Below are 9,866 nucleotides of genomic sequence, written 5' to 3'. Positions count from 1 at the left end.
AAAACCCAGGTAAAGTCCCTCTTCAGAATAGGATTCAAAAACTATAAAAATAAAGGCGCAATTTTCCGGCCTCGTTACACTCGCGCTCAAGCGTACCGAGGCTGGTGAAGAGCAGGAGAGGCCAAAATCGGGAACCGCGCCAGGCACCATACAGTTTGCAATGCAACCGGCCCGCTCCCATAGGCAAGTTCGGAATCTCGCCGTAGCGTGGCGAGATACCAATTATCACCACTTAAGACCTATTTCCATACAATTAGCGGGATCCACCCATCATCCAATGACCTCCTGTCATTCAGCGGCCTCCCCAGCAAGTGGTCACACTGGCACCGATTAGTACACCTTTTGAAAAACGTGAACCTGGCAGAAGGGCTTCTCTGGGGAGCTGAGGAGGTGAGTAGCCACCTTTGCTCACAGGCAAAGAGCCCGGGGGCACTGGGATTGCCACCCCAGTACTCAGCGGTGTGGAGGGGGGGGGACCCTCTGCAGGGGTGGGCCACCATGGGAGGGTAGGGGCAGGTGCTGGGGGGGGGGCAACTAGGCGGGGGGGAAATCACTCATGGCACCACCATGCCAACCCTTGGATCCCAACCCCACTCCAGGGGCAACCCCTGTCCCTGTCCGTCTGCCCAAGCGATCACCATAAACCCCACCGACTGCTGAGGCCGCTGGCTGCGCAGCGAAAGGCTATCGCTAATGGGCAATTGGCAATTGTGGTTAAGTGTGCATTTGACACATGCCAAGTGGGTTCCCGTGGGTAGGCGGGCCATGTAGCATGTGGGAGTCATTGCCCAGCATTTCAATCGCACCTTGATGCCAGGACACTGTGTGGAAGTCAACACCACACACGCAGCAGCCAACATCCGAACACCAAGTGTATGGGACACAGCTCCCAGAACACGTCCATGGCCTGAGGGTGGGTGGGTGCCACAGGGAGGGGGGGGGGAGTTGCTTGGACAGACAGGCAAATGGTCCGGGGCCAGCCCGCATTGTGGAAGAAAGTGACAGAGGCATCGTAAAGGTTGTGTAAAAAGTTATTTAATGTGCTAATACAATACCCCATTTCCAAGTGCGCACTCCACAACACCCCCGCACCCCAACCCCACCCCCTAGCTAACTCCTCCCCCCTACCCCAGTGCCCTCAGTGATGCTCAACGTGCCTGGTCCTCCTAGCTCTACCACTACATCTAGGTGTTTCCCCAGGATGCACATCTGAGGTGGGGACAGCCAGCTGCTTACCTCGGCCCGTGGCCTTCGATGCCCTGGTGGGCGTCCTCTGGGCGCTCTGGGGCCGGAGGGCCCCGGCTCACTTGGCAACGGCAAATTAACAGGCGAGCTGCCCTATCACCTGTGCTGATCCTGAGATGCGGCCTCATCAGAGGGGGTGAACTCGGGAGTGCTGGTTGGCAACGTCCCTGCCCCATGGGACGGGTCTGGGTTGGCACTCAGCACCCCCTCCTCCCAGTTAGTGTCCATAGAGCCCTGGGGTTCTCCTTGGGGTGGAGGGGCAGCTGGTTTGAGCCCCGGCTGCCCCTACATCATCTGGCTTTGCCAGTCCTGGTAATTCTCCATACTCCGCACCATCATGTTGACACCCTCGGCAATGCCCCTCAGTGACTGGGACACATCCCCCAGTTACAGGGCCATGCTTGGCAGTACGTCAGCGATGCCCACCTGCGAATGGGACAGCTCCGCAGCGCCTCGGCCATGCCCATCTGGGAGCGGGGCATTTACCGCAGAACCCCATCAAGATAGGCCTGGTACTGGGTGACATCCCCCAGTGAGGCGGACATACTGCCAAGATCCTCAGCCATGGCCGTCACCGACTGCGCGATGCCTTGGACACCTTCATTCATCGTGCCAAAGTCGTGCATCAAGCTCCCCACTGCAGTCGCCACCCTAGCAATGTTGACCTCGGTGTCACTCATTGCCGTTGCCATCTCCTGCGCCCGTAGCCTCTGGAACTCCTCTATTTGGCTATGGACCTGCTGGAGTGATGCTGAGATCTCCTTTTGAATGTCCTAGTCACTCCCTATCATCTCCATCAGCTCTGGGTAACACTGTTTCAGAGGCTCAGCATCAGGCTGGGACCCAGCTGGGTCCAGGGATCCAGCAGACCTCCGACTGCTGTCTCGCCTGGGGGTTCCTGCCTCCACCTGATGTACATCAGCAGCAATCTGGTGCTCACCAGATTGTGCCCCAGAAGCCTGACCACTAACATTTACCACCGAGGTGTGTGTATCTGTGCTGGTGGAGAATGGGGATGACAGCTGTATCGCGACTATAACAGTTGCATCCTCAGAGCTCTCCTCCGAGGTGGTCTCCGCGGAGTCAGGGAAGGGGGCCGCCCGAGATGGGCCGGTGCCGTTGGCTGCAGGACATGTGGGAGAGTGGACATGAGGTCAGTGGGAGGGATGGGTTTGTCAGCAAGGCAATCACTACTCACATTTGACAGGTTCCCCGGGTGGAGCCCGGTGGTTCCTCACCTCTGCGGCGCCCGCCAGCCTCCGCATTGGTGACCGCCCTGTCCTCGGCCACATCAGTCACCTCCAGGGCCCACTCTTCGAAGGTGAGGAGAGGATTCTCAAGCACCGCTAGTCTTGGCCCTCTCCCGCCGATTATGGGAGAGCTTTTCCTGAGGGGACACAGAGAGGGCATTGTTAGCCACACGTGTGGTTCATAGTTGTGGGGGAGTGGGTGTGTGAAGGGAGAGTCAGGGTGGAAGGTGTCATAATATACACCAGTATATCATGGTGCAGATACACACACACTAATGGACACACAGCGGGACCAATCAACACACACAACACCGCAGCCAATCACCAGTTAGAGCACACGGACTATAAAGACAGGGGGCATCAGAGTTCCCGCTCATTCTAGCTGCAGCCTCCTAGTAGGACAGAGCTCACAGCCTGCAGCACAGATCTTCACCATGTGCTGAGTGCATAGACTGGTTAGGACAAGGCATAGGTCTTTAGTTCAATCTAATATCGTGTTAACCCACAGTGAAAGGAAAGTATGTTCAACAGTTTCTGATTTAATAAAATAGTGTTGCACTATTTTAAGTGTTGGTGACCTGTATGTGTTCCATGGATCCAGAGCACCCAACACATCAGAGGGAGGGTTGAAGGGGTGGGTAGAGGGAGTGCTGAAGGGGGATAGGGATGGAGGGAGGGTTGGGGGGTCACCTGGGGGGGGTCTTCCCTTCGGGGTTGTGGGGTGGGACGTTGGTGTCTACTCACTCTGGGTGCCTGCTGTAGGTCGTTGACCTTCTTCCGAAACTGGAGGCCTGTCTTCCTGGTCACACTGCCCAAGCTGACTGCTGCTGCCACCTCACCCTAGGCAGCACTGGCTGCCTTGTGGATCACCCCCTGGGACTCTCGGGAGAACAGGACATCCCTTCTGGTCTGCACTGCGTCCAGGAGACTTCACAGATCAGCATCCCCGAATCTTGGGGCTGGTCTCCTCGGTGCCATTGTTGCAAGCTGGCTGGGGTTGGCTGAGCAAGTGCAGCTTAAGTGCTGCGTGGTGTTGTTAGCGGGGCGGCTGGTGAAAGCGGTCCCGGCGAATCAGCTGGCGAGTCGGCATTCAGGGCGGGAAGCCTGTGAGGCCTCATTAAATGGATCAATTAACGTTGAATAGTGTTGCTGGCCTTGCCGAGCTGAGTGCCGGGAAACTCCTGGCAATTCCCGCTCGCTACAACACTTGGAAACATTTCTGGAGAATCGCGCCCACAAAGAGAAGTGAAGAAAATCAGGAAGCAAGGATAAAGTCATACTTAGCTTAGAGTTAGTTGCAAATTGTAAGAGGTAGGAAAGTGTCAGGGAAAAAGAAAACAATATTATGCTATTTTGGGAATTAATTAGACTAGGAGTCAATTAGATGAGCCTCGAGAGTAAATCTTAAGCATTTGGAAAGAATGATTGGAAAACGTAATATTCTTTTTGACACTGTTTTCTGAATTTATGTTTGCACTCTTGGTGCACAAAGCTCTGTACTTGTAACATAAACGTGTAACGTCAACTCGTTGATTTCAATTGATAAAGGATTTCTAATTATCGATTTGTTACTTAGAAGAAATAAGCAGACAGTCACCATCTACACCAAGCATGGCAGGAGGTAGCCAATAGTCTGCATGCTGTTTCAAATTGTATATAGAATCTGTTGTAGGGTGTTGGTTCCAGTTTGGTAGCTCTGAAGAAATCTTCGTAGTCGTATTTAAGTCTTTATTAACTCTTAGAACTATTTTCAAATGTACAGTAAAGGCTTTAAGCTCGGAGATGTGTCCATGGTTGCTGGTACACACGGCTCTGCCCAATGCTAGACTGAATCAGGGTGCACATCATGTGCTCACATACGTTGTGTGCGAGCAGTACTGTACTTAGTCCCACAATAACTTTATATGCGCCAGATGTTGATACTACACCTCCCCCAAATCGTTATCCAATGAATTTTAGGAGGTTACAGTTTACCTTATTTCTTCTTTTCAAATTTAAAAAAAAAATTTAGAGTATCCAATTATTCTTTTTCCAGTTAAGGGACAACTTAGCATGGCCGATTCACCTACCCTGCACACCTTTTAAGTTGTGGGGGTGAGACCCAAGCAGACACGGGGAGAATGTGCAAACTCCACACGAACAGTGACCCAGGGCCGGGATTGAACCGGGGCCTTGGCGCCATGAGGCAGCAGTGCTAACCACTGCACCACCGTGCCTCCCTACCTTATTTCTTACACTGCAATTACTATCCTACATTTACATGATCATCACTACATTATCACTACCTCATCTCCCCCCCTCAAGTCCTGGAATTCAAAGGTTAAGGTGGTATGGAGGCCTTATAACCTTTCTACATTCGCAACACTGTCGGACGAGTGGTAGGCTCGGTCACTGCTGGATCTTCCTGTAGGTTTGAAGATTGTTCTGGTCTCTGGGTAAGTTCCTTAATATTTCTCCAGTGCACAGTGGGGTAGAGCATTCTGAGATGGGAGGAGACTCTTCCTGTCTCTCCTGAACGTGCCCTCTGCGGTGCCAACCAGGTAAGATAGAGGTTCGTCCTCATTTTGTCTAATGATGGTACCTACCTTCCCTCTCGAGGTCTTTAATCCAGGTCTTGTCACCATTTTGGAATCATGGCAAGTGTTTGGTGTGTTCCCTTCTGTTTTAGATGGAAGCCTCCTTCTGCCTGTTGGACTACTCCCAGTTATCCTTGGTTACCACCCTGGAATGAGTTTTATCGGCAAGATTGGAAGTTGTGGGTGGAGTTTTCAACCAATCAGGAGCTTGGATCGGAACAGGCTGCACTGTAATGTAATGGACCTCTATGTGAGCAATGCTGTGGGGAAGTCCTCGTTATTTTCTGGAGGGTTGTTACTGTATATATCCCTCTTTCAGCCTTCCCATTTGTTAGTAGCTACCTCAGGGATTTGGTGCATTGGTGGAAGCCTGACCTGGTGGCGAAGTACTCATTTTAAAACTCATCATTGGACACCATCTCATGAGGGATGGCATGGTTTGTGAACAACTTCTTTGCCACCTTAATTCCTGCCTCTGTGGTAGTGGTGTTTGCACGTGGAGTTTGCATATTCTCATCGTATCTACTTGGGTTTCGTCCGAGTGCTCCCATTTCCTCCAACATTCCAAAGATTCGCAGGTTAGGTGGATTGGCCATGCTAAATTACCCCTTAGTGTCCAAAGATGTACAGGATAGGTGTATTTGCCATGAGTAATGTGTGGGGTTATGGGAATAGGGCAGGGGAGTGGGTCTAGGTATGGTTGGTGCAGACTCGATGGGCTAAATGGTTTCCTTCGACACTAGGTATTCCATGAATATATTGTTGCTTCACCTCAATCCATCTGAAGTACTAGTCCATCACTAGGAGGAACAATTTGCTGTTGAAATGAAACAGGTCAGTGCCCAGCCTCTCCCATGGCCTGGTGGGAATTAAGGGCTCTCTTTGGTGTTGCCTGTTAACGTCCACATCTGGCAATTTGGAATGGTGTTTTCAGTTGCCTTGGAAATGCCAGGCCAGCAGACAGTGGATTGGTCCCTTTCTCTGCACTTGGTGATGCACATGTGGCCTTCGTGTATTTTTTGAAGGATCTCTGGCTGCAGGCAGACAGGGATGGCCAGCCACTCATTGCAAACCAGGAGGTTTAAAATGTTGTTCAAACCAGATTTTCATGGTCCCTCTGTTTAATTTGGCCTGGTTGGCCTTGTAAAATCTCTACAGTGCGGAAGGAGGCCATTTGGCCCATCGTGTCTGCACGACCCCCTGAAAGAATACCCTACCTAGGCCCATCCCCGTAACCCTAACCCCACCTAACCTTTAGACACTTCGGGGCAATTTAGCATGACCAATCCACCTAAACTGTGGGAGGAAACGGGAGCACCCAGAGGAAACCCACGTAGGTACTGGGAAAAAGTGCAAACTCCACACGGACAGTCACCCAAGGTCGGAATTGAACCCGTGTCCCTGGCGCTGTGAGGCAGCAGTGCTGAACACTATGCCACCATGCCACCCGCCAGTTATTCGATGAGATTGAATTCCCGTTTTGTCAGGAGTCCCAGTGTAGTGCTTGAAAGTGAGCCTTCTGCTCTCTGTGGCCCATCTCGTAGGTAACCTCATGACTCATGGGTAAAAACTCTGGGAGACATCTTTGCTAGCTCCTTCCCATCCAAAAGGGAGAGTAGTAGTTTAAAGTCCGTTTCGATTGTACCTTTGAGGCTGATGATATAGGGTTGGATTCTCCCCCTTGCGCTGGAAACACGAATTGCAATCGGGCAGAGGATCGGGCGGCCAGCAAAAATTGAGCTTGGCGCCTGGCGGCGATTAGGGTGCCATGATCCAGTCCGTTCCATGATGGTGGCATGCAAAACCAGTATTTGTTTGCATTTAAATGTGATTAGCAACTTGGACACAACATGCTCTGACCTTCCGCGATGCTCCACTTCTCTCAGGCAGAAGTATCGCGGGCGTGAATTACTTCAAGTATTTACAAACAGATGCTGTTCTGGAGGGCAAGTTTGAATCTGTGGCCCATCCTAGGGAAGAGGGTGTCCCTTCGCTCATCACTGGCATGGAGCTGTGGGTCTACCTTGGACTCCCGGCCTTGCGGGGCAGGTCTTCTGTGTGCAATCTTCGTGGCTGCAGTGAGTGTGCAGTAAACTAAGCTGCCAAGATATTATGCACTAATTTTGGCCCCAGTGGTTAGAATGGCCCAATTGCCCCAGGTCTTTGAAGAGTTTCGGGAAATCACCTGCGGGATTCTCCGGTCTGCCAGCCGCGTTTTCCGGTGCAGCATGCCTCCGCCGGCAGCGGGATACGTCGTTCCCGCAGCCGGCCAATGGGATTTGCCATTATGGCCACCCCACGTTGTTGGGAAACCCGTGGGTGTGGGTGTGCTGTCAGCGGACCGGAGGATCCTGCTGACAGAGAATTCGGCTGCACATTTTTACTTGGAGCCAGGCCTTTACTGGATGGCCTCATCAATCTTTTCTAAGAGGTTAAGTTCAAGACAGGCTTTGCAGCTTCGTTATAAACAGTCCTGATTCTGTATCACAAATAGGTTCTCTTGGATTGTTTTATTTTTGTTTCTCAATATTTCCTGCAAGGTGCCTTTCATTAGGAGCTTTAAGCCCCCAGCCCCAAATCGGGGACTGGTCCACAACATCAGCCGCTGGGTCACCAGGCTTGGTTCTTAGTCTGACAGGACTGTTACACTGATTCTTGTGTCCAATCTAACAATCATTAAATGGCCATTGAAATGTCTGTATTCCAAAATAAGGAACTAAGATCTTTGACTTCATCGCGGAAGCATGGTAGTGTATCGTCTGGGCTTGCAACATCCACCTTGTGGATGATCTTTGGGCCTTCTGTGCATTTCAAAGCTTTTGACTTGCAATTTGCCGGTGTCCAGTCTTGTAGCACGAAAAGCATTGGGCTAAACTTACAAAATATTGATCTCACCTGTGGGGCACTTTGTTCCACAGCATTAGCAGGGTGGCATGATGGCACAGTGGTTAGCACTGCAGCCTCACAGTTCCAGGGACCCGGGTTCAATTCCAGCCTTGGGTGACTGTCTGTGTAGAGTCTGCACGTTCTCCCCATGTCTGCGTGAGTTTCCTCCGGGTGCTCTAGTTTCCTCCCACAGTCCAAAGGTGTGTAGATTAGGTGGATTGGCCATTCTAAATTGCCCCAAAAGGTTCGGTGGGGTTACTGGGTTATGGGGATAGGGTGGAGGCATGGGCTTAAATGGGGTGCTCTTTCTAAGGGCTGGTGCAGACTCGATGGGCTGAATGGCCTCCTTCTGCACTGTAAATTCTATGATTCTATGGTCGCTCTTCCGGCCTGTTTGGCCTGGGATGTCCCTTTGTCTTTTTTGCTTAGCCGCTAGGTTGGGAGGGTTGGCCTTTGCACTTCGGTATACTTTTTCCCCTTAAAATGGTTCTGTGCTGCACTCTGGTCCACAGTATGACACACCAAAAATACAGTACAGCTGTGTGAAGGCACCACAACCTACATGCAAATAGCACCTTGATGGAGTGATTCAGATTCCTGACAGATCATGGAGTAAATTACAATGCAGTCTCACCAAGATCCCCAAGATTATGGTGATCTGCAGAAATCTTATAGTTCGGACATGAACAAAAGACAGTCCAACAGGTGAAGGTGGAAGAGCCAGAGCCACGGGGAGTACAGGACTCTGGCTGAGCCAGAGACATTTGTTCCCTCAGTGTCACTGGGTCAAAATCTGGAATATCCTCCTCACAGCACTGTGGGTGCACCTACATCACTTGGATTGCAGCACTTCAAGGCGGCAGCTCACCACCACCTTCTCAAAGGCAGTTAGGGATGGGAAATAAATTCTGGCCCAGCCAACAATGTCCAGATCCCTTGAATAGATTCTTAAAAAGGAAGAATCAGGCACCTGATTCCCTTGGCTTTATTAAATGGCTAAGCTGCCAGTGCAATAATAAATTGCACAACGCAAAATCCAAACACACCAATGTTATCCATTAATTTATCTACCATATATCCTATATCTTGCTCTGCACTTTTATTCTGTGCCATTGTAAGAAACTAACTAGGCAGAGCTGAGTGGAACCGATTTAACGTTTCAAAAGTGATAATCACATGTGCCTTATCACACTGTTTCCCCAGGGGGCAGTATATGCAGTATGAGTTCCAGACGTTTTGCTGAGAGATAAAGGTGAAGTCGCTATCTGTTGGATATCAGTGAAAGTTGTTTTCAACATGGCAGAGCGGGGGCTGCGGTGGGGTGCGCCGGGGGAGGGGAGGGTGGCGCCGGGGCAGGGGAGGGGGATGTGTGGGGACCCAGCTGGTGTCAGCTCCCTGAGGGAGACTGTGTCTTGGCGGTCGTCGTGGTATACTACATAAGCGTACTGCGGGTTGGCGTAGAGTACCTGTACCCTCTCAACCAACGGGTCCGCCTTGAGGAGTCGCACGTGTCTACGGAGGAGAATGGGTCCTGAAGCTGCTAGCCACGTTGGGAGCAAAACCCCAGAGGTGGACTTCCTGGGGAAGGCAAAGAGACGTTCATGGGGGGTCTCGTTAGTCGCAGTGCACAGGAGTGACCGAATGGAGTGAAGTGCGTCCGGGAGGACCTCCTGCCAGCGGGAGGCCGGGGGATTTCTGGACCGTAGGGCCAGCTGGACTGCCCTCGACCGTCCCATTCTCCCGCTCCACCTGCCCGTTTCCGCTGGGGTTGTAGCTGCTCGTCCTGCTCGAGGCAATGCCCCTGTTGAGCAGGAACTGGCGCAGCTCATCGCTCATAGATGAGGATCCGCGGCTGCTGTGGATGTAGGTGGGGAAACCGAATAGAGTGAGGATGGTGTTGAGAGCTTTG

This window comes from Scyliorhinus torazame, chromosome 3 (assembly GCF_047496885.1).
Source record: "Scyliorhinus torazame isolate Kashiwa2021f chromosome 3, sScyTor2.1, whole genome shotgun sequence".
NCBI classification, from domain to species: domain Eukaryota; kingdom Metazoa; phylum Chordata; class Chondrichthyes; order Carcharhiniformes; family Scyliorhinidae; genus Scyliorhinus; species Scyliorhinus torazame.
This window is presented reverse-complemented; position numbering follows the sequence as displayed.